The sequence below is a fragment of the Bos indicus x Bos taurus genome, chromosome 2 (assembly GCF_003369695.1).
Source record: "Bos indicus x Bos taurus breed Angus x Brahman F1 hybrid chromosome 2, Bos_hybrid_MaternalHap_v2.0, whole genome shotgun sequence".
NCBI classification, from domain to species: Eukaryota; Metazoa; Chordata; class Mammalia; order Artiodactyla; family Bovidae; genus Bos; species Bos indicus x Bos taurus.
In genome coordinates, this window is record NC_040077.1 from 74,898,468 (window position 1) to 74,909,674 (window position 11,207).

An 11,207-nucleotide genomic window follows, 5' to 3' on the forward strand; every position below is an offset into this window, starting at 1 on the left:
CCTGGGACCCAGATTTGGTTTCTAAACACTAAACACTATTCACCATACAGATAACACTATTCACTATATAGAGTGAAGTAAGTCAGAAAGAGAAAAATAAATGCATTAACACTTATTTTTGGAACCTAGAAAAATGGTATAAGTGATCTTATTTACAGAAAATAAAAGTACGGACACCAAGGATAGAAGGGGAGGGTGAAATGAATTGAGAGATTGGGATTGACATATACACATTATTGATAGTATATATAAAATAGATAACTAATCTAGCTAATGTGAACCTAGTGTATGGCACAGGGAACTCTACTCAACAGGTAGGAAATCTTAAAAAGTGAGCCTATACGCATACACGTAGTTGATTCACTTTGCTATACAGTAGAAACTTAACACAACATTGTAAAGCAACTATAGTGAAAGTGAAAGTCACTCAGTCATGTCTGACTCTTTGCAACCCCATGGACTGCCCATGGAATTCTCCAGGCCAGAATACTGGAGTACTGGAGTGAGTAGCCTATCCCTTCTCCAGGGGATCTTCCCAACCCCGGGGTTGAACCTAGGTCTCCAGCATTGCAGGCAGACTCTTTACCAGGTGAGCCACAAGCAACTATACTCCAATAAAGATTAATTTTTAAAAAAAAGAACAGAACTCAACAAAATGGCTAATTCTAGCAATAAAGCAAGAAACATGAGTCAGACATACCTAGTTCTAGAATGTAAGGAAGAAAAAAAATAAAGAAGGCATGTGAAACAGCTTCCAGTGGCTGAAAATGGAACAATCTAAGTAGCAATATAAATAATGATAGAATTATATTGAATTACAATCAAAATAGCAAAGCAAGTATCAGGGAGTTCATGCTGATGTAAATAAATGGTAGCATAAATAAATAAATGAATGGGGAGAGGGGACACATTACCTACAGAAAAATTCCAGATTATGAATGGTGAATGAGTGAGGGATACAGAAAGTGATTACAGTTAATGCTGCAGGAAAAAAATGTACTGATGAATGCTGTAAAAAGTGTGGGGAACTTTATGATAAGAAAAAGACTATTTGAATAGAATCCAAATATCTCCTCAAATTATTTGTTAATTAATATACCGACTCATTGGACATGAGTTTGAGCAAACTCTGGGAGATGCTGAAGGACAGGAAAGTCTAGTGTGCTGCAGTCCATGGGGTCACAAAGAGTGGACAGTACTGGAAAACAACAATGTTGATTTTAACAGTTAATTAGTATGTCCACTTATTATTTGATAACCATCCTTCTGAAAGGTGAAATTTAATTCCCTCCCCTTGGATATCAGGTGGATTGTATCTCACTTGTGAAAAACAGCTTCTGGCAAGAGAAATGAGTTGGTTTTTGTTTTTGTTTTTGTTTTTTTCAGTAGAAAAACTCAGCAAGTACCACTTTAGCCAATAGTCAATGTTAAGATCACCAGAATTAACTCATACTGAGTTCATATATCCCTGTTTGACACGGTGTAGAGGACCCTTAACATTTATTCTTCCTCAAAATCCATAGCCTCAACTGAATCATGACAAAGCCTTAGACAAGCCTAAACTGGGGGATATTGTAAAAAATAGATGGCCAGTACTTTTCCAAACTGACGAAGTCATGAAAAACAAGGAAACACCAAGAAATCATCATGTGTTAACCTTGAAAATGGAGTCATAAAGACCAACTGCAATGGATATCATGGATTGGGATTTACAGAAAAAGGGCATAAATAGAAAAACCAGTGAAATTTGAATAAAATTAATAGTATTCTGACAATGTTACCTTCACAGTTTTTGTAAATATACTAACATTACATGAGATAATGTTAGGGTAAGTGGGGCAAAATTAGTACTACTTTTGCAGTTTCTTGGGTTTCCCGGGTGGCTCAGATGGTAAAGAATCTTCCTGCAAGGAGCGAGATCCAGGTTCACAGTCAGTCTATGGGGTCAAAAGAGTCAAACACAACTGAGTGGCTAACACTTTCATTTTCTTTTCTTTTGCAGTTTCTCTGTAAACTAAAATGATTTCAAAATTAAAAAAATAACAAAAACTGTGGTGGGTTGTTGAGGTCCTTTAATGGACTGGAACCTGGTGGTCCAGAGCCAATGATAAGAAAATAAACGAGAGAGAAAGAGGCTGATATTCCTTGGTTTATGCAGAAAACCAATAAAGTCCCTGACATGGGGCTTGCTCTGTTCACAAAGGCCTCAAGTGACCTCTAGATGGGGTGAAGGTGTAGAGCACGTTCTCCAGACGGTCTTAGAAGCCCGGGGAAGGAAAGAACTCAGAGGGCCTCTGCGCTCCAGAGAATTAGCCTGGAAGAGAGAGAGAGAGAAAGAGAGAGAGGGGAAGAGAGAAAGAGAAGACACAGGGACCAAAGCTCTGATGGAGCAAAGGTATTTTATTCAACGTTGTTTGAATATTTATACTGTCTTACAAGTTAGCTATTCTCAGCAGAGATAAAATCAAAACTTACAAGTTATCAAGGAAACATGAGGTCATCCATATGAAAGAGAGAGGGTTGTAAATAATCACTTTTGCCGTATGGTTCATAAAAAGGAAGAGGGTCGTAAATAGTTACTTATCAGCATATGGAAAAACTAACAAAGGAAATACATACATTCCTAAGCCCCCAGGAGTAGCTTGCTGCTCCAATTAATTCCTGAATATTCAAAAATTAATAAGGGACAGAGGATTCATGACGGATCCAAAACAGCACACAGGAATCCTCCTGTTAAATGCTTCCTGGCAGTGGGTCACTTTTTTTTTTTTTTCTTTCTGTAGTTAATAATATCTGGTTTATTACCTAGGTCTCTTATTTTCCAATTTCATTTTCATTTTTGACATTGTAAGTAATTTATGTTTCAAAATTCAAAACTACAAAAAGCAATAGTGTATACATTGTGTGTTTAGTTCTGTCTCTTTAACTCTGTTCTCATCTATCCCTTCAAAATAATGATTTTTATTTGCTTCTAGTTGATCCTTCAAATATTACATTTTTATTTTAATTACTATTTTGTTTTACTTTCTGGTACCTTGATATTTAGAAAAATCTAAATTTATAGTTTTATATTTAATTAAAAAATATTAACTATGCTGGAGTCCAGTTTTTATCAGTTAAGTTCAATCACTCAGTTGTGTCTGACTCTTTGTGACCCCAGGGGCTGCAGCACACCAGGCCTCCCTGTCCATCACCAACTCTCAGAGCTTACTCAAACTCATGTCCATCAAGTCAGTGATGCCATCGAACCATCTGTTGTCCCCTTCTCCTCCCGCCCTCCATCTTTCCTAACATTGGGGTCTTTTCCAATGAGTCAGTTCTTTGCATCAGGTGGCCAAAGTACTAGAATTTCAGTTTCAACATCAGTCCTTCCAATGAATATTCAGGACTGATTTCCTTTAGGATTGACTGGTTTGATCTTCTTGCAGCCCAAGTGATTCTCAAGAGTCTTCTCCAGCACCACAGTTCAAAAGCATTAATTCTTCAGAGCTCAGCTTTCTTTATAGTCCAACTCTCACATCCATACATGACATTCTTCCAGATTTTATATTGTTTTGTCTATTTATTGGCTGTGCTATGCAGCATTGTACTCAGTCATATCGGACACCCTGCAATCCCACAGACTATAGCCCTCCAGGCTCCTCTGTCCATGGAATTTTCCAGGCAAGAATACTGGAGCAAGTTGCCATTTCCTACTCCAGCAGATCATCCCAAGCCAAGGATTGAACCCATGTCTCTTGCTTTGGTGGGCAGATTCTTTACCCCTGTGCCAACTGGGAAGCCTCCTGTCCCTTGGCATGAAGGATCTTGTTTCCAGGACAAGGGTGGAACTCATGACGTCAGCAGTAGAAGCATGGAGTCTGAACTGCTGAACCACCAGGGGAGTCCACATGGATAATTTTATACAACATTTTATAAAACAAAGTTTCCCTTGGCCTTTGATTGGAAAGGTCATCTTCATTAGATTTCTTAGGTCAGATTAACAAACAGTATTCTATAAATTGTTGCACGCTTAAAATTGTTTTTCTACAACTTGGATGATTTAAATCTGTTTGTCTGGAGATGACATGTATTTTTAATTAAGTTCATTTTTCATTTATCTTTTCTTTCCCTATTTTATTGTCCCTCCTACAGGCATATCACAACATGGCACAATGCAGAACAGCCAGTTTCTCCTTGAAAAATCATTGAACTAATTACCTTTATTTTATTTTTGTTGTACTGAATCATGTCCTGCGGGATGAATCTCTTATGTTGTTACATAAAAGCTTTTCATTATGCAAGAGTTATGGATGACTAAGATGAGGGTGAGCATTGTACAGCCTGTCTATCATTCTGCCTCTTGTATTTCAGTTTTTGTTTTCCTTCTTCCTCTTCATTTCTCTACATTCTTTTATTTTAAAAATATATATTCCTGGGACTTCCTTGGTGGTCCAGTGGCTAAAAATCCACACTCCCAATTCAGGGACCCCAGGTTTGGTCCTTGGGCAGGGAACTAAAATTCCACATTCAGCAACTAAAAAAGCTTCCATGTGCTGCAAATAAGACCTGGCACAGGCAAATAAATAAATAAAATGAAAATACATATACATTCCTTTTGTTTCATCCTTGCTGTTTCCTCCAAAACTTTTGGATTTAGAAATTTATCTCAACATGGTTCTTTTTGTTTATTTAAATGCTTAAAAGATATTCCTGTTTGATTAATAATTTGAGTTTTCCTATAAATATTTACTACAGAAATCAAGCAAAGGTACAATGTCTCATTAATCAATCAAAGGATTACTTAATTTAAAAAAATGTACAACATTGTAAATCAACTGTATGTCAATAAAAAATTTTTTAAAATAAGTGTTAGAAAAAAGGGATGGTGAAGCCATTCATGTGTTTTCATTTGACACATATATATCCTTCTGAGACCCAACATAGAACATCTTATACTTTGTTGGCACCTATGAAAAAAATTTGTTTAATTTCTTTAGTGCATATTTATACATCCAGTCACAGAAAATTTTACTGTGATTTCTTAATATGTTCTAGATCCAGGGAATATGGCAGTGAACAAAGAGAAAATTTAATCTCAAAGAAAAGCAACACACATCAAGAAGGGAACCAAGTAAAGTCAATACCGAAAGCAGAGCATTTGAGAGGCACAAACTATGTATTAGGTTCCCCAGAAAACTCCTATTTTTATAAAAAAGGAGCAGAGGAAAAAGCTCAAGAGTAAACTAGGGTCCTTCAGTAAGACCATTTGTAAGGAAAGTAGACACCATGTATTACCACACCTCATATTGGGTGGGATTCATGAAGAATCTTCATATATACTGATTGGATAGTAAAAAATATGTAACAACCTCTCTTTTCACACTGTCATATGTATCAATTGATATATCAGTATACTTTACATGGGCACATTAAATCAATTATATATAATATGCTTTATATGATATACATTACTTATAACATTATATGTTTTTAATGCACATCCATATAATATGTATGTATATAATATATATCAATATGCATTCTTATTTTGAAATAATAACAGCCTTGTAGAAAGTTGCAAATATAATACAGGGACATGTGCCATACCCTTTATCCAAGTTTCCCCAAGTGTTACATCTTGTATAATTATAGTACAATATCAAATCCAAGGATTTGACTTTGATGGATTGTATGTTTCATTGTCTTTTTACTACATGCATGCATGCTGCTGCTGCTAAGTCACTTCAGTCGTGTCCGACTCTGTGCCATCCGATAGATGGTAGCCCACCAGGCTCCCCCGTCCCTGGGATTCTCCAGGCAAGAACACTGGAGTGGGTTGCCATTTCCTTCTCCAATGCGTGAAAGTGAAGTCGCTCAGTCATGTCCGACTCTTAGCCACCCCATGGACTGCAGCCTACCAGGCTCCTCCGCCCATGGGATTTTCCAGGCAAGAGTACTGAAGTGGGATAAGTTCATGTAATCACCACCACACTATATCACGATTCAGAACCATTCCATCACCACAAATTTTTCCTCATTATTTTTTTTACTAATTTTTATTAGAGTACAGTTGATCTATAATGCTATGTTAGTTTCAGGTGTACAGCAAAGCGAATCAGTAATATGTATATCTACTCTTTTCTAGATTATTTCCACATTTAGGCCATTACAGAGTATTGAGTATAGTTCCCTGTGCTATACAGCAGGCCCTTATTAGTTATCCATTTTGTATATAGCAGTATGTATATGCCAATCCCAATCTCCCAATTCATCCCAACTCCCTTTCCCCAGTTTGGTAACCATAGGATTGTTTTCTACATCTGTGATCCTCTCATGTTACCTTTTTATTCTTATATACACACCTCTCCCCCAACATTTCATAACTCTTGGCAATCACTAATTCCTTTGCCAGCACTGTAATTTTTTTTAGAGAATGTTATATAAATATACTTAAGTAATGTGTGGCCATTTTGAGATTGACCTTTTTCACTCAACACAATGCCCTTGAGATCCTTTCAAGTTGGTAATTCAATCAATTTTATTTCTAAGTGAAATTCCAGAGTATCACAGATGTTTAAACATTAATTTATGAGTTGTTTCCAGTTTTGACCACTCCAAATAGGCCTTCTATGAAAAACCATGTGTAGGTTTTTATGTGGACATAAGATTTCATTTTGCTGAGATAATTGTCCAGTGAGTCTGAGTGAATGTTGCTCAGTCATGTCCAACTCTTTGCGACCTCATGGACTATAGCCTGCCAGGCACCTCTGTCCATGGAATTCCCCAAGCCAGAATACTGGAATGGGTAGCCATTCTCTTCTCCAGGGATCTTCCCAACCCAGAGATTGAACCAAGGTATCCCACATTGCAGGCATATTCTTTCCCATCTGAGCCACAAGGGAAGCCCAAATAATTGCTGGGTCATTTGTTAAGTGTAAGTTTAACCTATTTTTTAAGGGATAGTCAAACTATTTTCCAGAATGGTAGTATTATTTCACATTCCCACCAGCAATGTATAAGAGCTCCAGTTTCTCTGTATCCTTGCCAGCATTTGATATTTAGTCACTGTTGCTAACTTTAGCTGTTCTACAAAGTGTGTGATGATATTCCATTGTGGTATAAAATTGCCATTCTCTTTGGCCACCTCATTTGAAGAGGTGACTCATTGGAAAAGACTCTGATGCTGGGAGGGATTGGGGGCAGGAGGAGAAAGGGGACGACAGAGGATGAGATGGCTGGATGGCATCACTGACTCGATGGATGTGAGTCTGAGTGAACTCCGGGAGTTGGTGATGGACAGGGAGGCCTGGCGAGCTGCGATTAATGGGATCGCAAAGAGTCAGACACGACTGAGCGATTGAACTGAACTGAACTGAACTAAATGGCTAGTGATGTTAAACATCTTTTCTTTGCTTATTTACCATCTAAGAATTCTCTTCAGTAAAATATCCCTTTATGGCTTTTCCCATTTCCAGTTGGATTAGGTTCGTAATTTTGATAAAGTTAGATTCTATTTTTTAATTAATAGATTATGGTTTTGGTGTCATATCAATGAACTCTTCACCAAGTTCTAAACCTTAAATGGATTAAGTTTTTAATTTTGATAAAATCAGATGTCTATTTTTTCATTAATGGATTGTGGTTTTGATGTCATGTCTAGGAACTCTTCAACAAGCCCTGAGTCCAGAATATTTTCTCTATGTTATCTTATCTCTTAAGTTTTATACTTTTATAGTTTTACACTTAAATCTGTCATTCATTCCATGCTAATTTTTTGCATAAGTTTTGACATTTAAGCTGAGGTATAATTCTTTAGTATGAATATACATTGCTCCAGCACAATTTGTTGAAGTGTTTTTCACCTTTGTCAAAAATCAGTTGGTTGTAAATGTATGGAATTGTTTCTGAATTCTCCATTCTACACAATAGATCTGTCTATCTATCCCAAGTCCCGTCTTGACTACTGAAGCTATGTAATAAATCTTGAATAACTCTGTTAATCTACTTTACCAGAATGTTGGCTATTATAATTCCTTTGACTTTCCATAGAAATTTTAGAATAAACTGTCCTATTAAAATTGCTCACATTTTGATAGGATAAACTTGTATAATAATTTTCAAAGAGTTGACATCTTAACTTTGCTAAATCCCTTCAATCCATGGTATGTCTCACCATTTATTTAGGTTCTTTTTGAGGCATAATGTATTTCATGTTTTAGATAGTTTTTTGTTTCCTTCATTCGCATTTTATAGTTTTTAGTTTACCTGCATGTGTTTTGTTAGATTTAAACCTCTGGGTTTCTTTCTTTCTTTCTTTTTCTTTTGAGTTGTAAATGATATTGCACTTTATTTTTGGATTCTGCAAGTTTACTGCTAGTACATAGAAATGCAATTAATTTTAGGGTGTTGATTTTATATCTTGGGGTCTTGGTGGACTAAATTATTAATACTTGAGGTTTCTTTCTTCAAAATACATTCCTGATCACCAGGGTACAAGACGGCTCAAGGGGCAGTGCTCCCCCTGCACCCTCAGCACTCCTAGGCAAGCATGTGGCCCCAGCCCCCAGCCCCTAGGGCTCAGCCCTGGCACTGGCCCCACGGAACACTGTGAGCCTGCTAGAGACTCCAGAGCTGGGCGTCGCCGAGTCTAGCAGAACATGAGCCCCACTGTTGCTCAGCGCACCGGGCTCTGGAGCTGCCATCCTGGCTCCTGCTGCTGCTGCTGCTGCTGCTCTTGCCTGCAGTGAGCGAAGGTCTTGACCACTCTGTTGAATTGGCATTTGCTGTGGAGCCAAGCAGTGATGTTGCAGTCCCTGGGCAGCCCGTTTTAATCCTGGGTTGCGAGGTGGAGGGGACTCCTCCAGTGCTAATCACCTGGAAGAAGAATGGGGTGGAGCTGCTAGACAGTCCCCACTCCCCTGTGCTGGCCAATAGGTCCTTGATGATCCGCCACTTCCTGCTGGATGGAGGAGGTAGCCCTTCAGATGAGGGGGACTATACGTAGGTGGCTAAGAACTGGTTTGGGCTGGTGGTCAGTTGGAAGGCTTGAATCCATGCAACCATGGCAGACTTCCACGTGTATCCCTAGGCCACTGAGGGTGAGGAGGGCAGTGTGTTCCGCTTTCAGTGCCAAATCCATGTGCTCCCCAAACCCTTCATCACTTGGGAGAAGAACAAAGTCCCCAATGACACGGACGAGGAGAGGTACATGCTGTAGCCCAAGAGGGTGCTTCAGATAACCAGCCTTCGATCCAAGGACAGAGGCATCTTCACTGTGACAGGCTTGGGCTCCAGGGCCTGCAAGGAGCCTACAGTCCTTGTAGGGCCTGAGAGCCTCACCCTAACTGTGCACCAGACTGCGGTGCTTGAGTGTGTTACTGCACCCATTGTGTCTTGGAGTCCCCTGCATGAACACCCCATCAGGGTGGAGGGCACCCAGGTGCCAGGCATGGGGAACTTCATCATCTCAGACATGACTGTCCAGCGCTCAGGCATCTTTATGTCTACACGGCCAAAAGGCCCGGCACCTGGGTGAGGAGAAGGGCCCAGATCCGGCTGGTGGTGCAAGCCCCAGCAGAGTTTGTCCAGCACCCCCAGTCCATCTCCAGGCTGGCTGGGACTACAGCCATGTTCACCTGCCAAGCCCAGGGTGAGCCGCCCCCTCATGTGATGTGGTTGAAGAATGGACAGGTGCTGGAGCCCAGAGGCCCTGATCATTTCTGGAATCGCTCGGAAGATGAGGCTGTTTACCAGTGTGTGGCTGAGAACAGTGCCAGCTTCTCTTAAGCCAGCGTCAAACTGACTCTGCTGTGGGTTGAGGGGCTGCAGGTGGTCTCTTGTTGTCCACTGAGGTCCACGTGTCCTGGACCAAGACCCTGGTGAAGACCAAGGAGATTGTAAATCTATACATCAGGAAGGCTGCCGACTCCCCAGAGCTGGAGCATCAGGAAGTCATCAGCAAGAGCACCTTCCAGCACCTGGTGAGCCACCTGGAGCCTTCCACTGCCTACAGTTTCTACATCAAAGTCTACACACCTTGGGGCGGGGGGCGGGGAGGCGGGTGCAGTTCAGCCTTCACTCCCACCCTGGCCAGCACTCTAGGTGAACTGCAACTCCCCCCTCAACTGTCAGTGAGGGTCCTGGGCAGCTCCACCCTGTAGCTGCTGTGGGAGCCCTGGCACCCGTTGGCCTAGCAAGAGGGCAGCTTCAAGGTGTTTTTACCACCCAGCAAGCAAGGCCCCCTTCACAGGCCCCATCCTGCTGCCTGGAACTGTCTTCTCTTATAGCCTAAGCCAGCTTGACCCCACTGCAGTGTACGATGTGAAGCTGCTTGCCTACAGCCAGCATGGGGATGGCAATGCCACAGTCTGCTTTTTTGTCTTTGAGGGGAGCATCTAAAAGGGCATCCTTAAGCCCACTATGTGACTGTCGGAAAGAGGGGGCCACCAACTAGACACCCACCATGGGCATTGTCATCAGCATCCACATCGAGGTCACCTGCATCATCTTTTGTGTCCTCTTCCTCTTATTTGGCCAAAGGGGCAGGGTCCTCTTGTGTAAGGGCCCCTGGAGCCAGAGGGACCCTGGTGTCCTAGCCCTGAATGGGGTGGGACAGGGAGAGAGAGGCCAGCTGGGCCAAGGCAGGAAATGTGTGGACATGAAGGAACTGGAACAGCTGTTCCCCCAAGGCCCTCCCCCTGTGTGAGGAGACCCAGCTCTCCATGCTGCTGTTTCTGAGGTTCAGCCTTCTGGAGGAGATGACATTGGAGGCCAAGGCCCACGCTTCCCTGCCACCCTAGGACATAGGCCCTGGCATCCTGAATAGAGGACTGGCTGCCCAACAAGCTCCCTCAGGACAGTAGCCAGTGTCTGGCAGGTTCTGGAGGGAGCAACCCCCCCATTCTCAGGTCAAAGGCAAGATTTCTCCTTTCATGTGGGAATTCACATAGGGCCTTCCCTGCATTTCTGTCCTGACTGACTTTCCGATTGTCAAGACCTACAGTAGCCTCAGCAAGAAACCCCTCCAAGGACCCAGAGGGGTTCCTGCAGGAGCTCCCACCTTGGGCCAAGGCCCCCCTTCACCTCTGCTTGTACTCACATGACTTGGAACTAAACTAATGTTTTCCTTTAAAAAAAAGGACAAACATAAAATCTAAAAAAGAGAGAGAGAGAGGAAGGTGAATTACACAATGCTGGGCCTGAGACCCGGGCACCTCAAACTTCCC

At 41.4% G+C, this 11,207-nt stretch overlaps 1 pseudogene; it reads left to right on the top strand.

Annotated features, from left to right (window-relative positions):
• Nucleotides 1–4,301: 4,301 nt before the first annotated feature.
• LOC113900290 lies at nucleotides 4,302–10,844 on the top strand (annotated as a pseudogene).
• The last annotated feature ends 363 nt before the right edge of the window (nucleotides 10,845–11,207 follow it).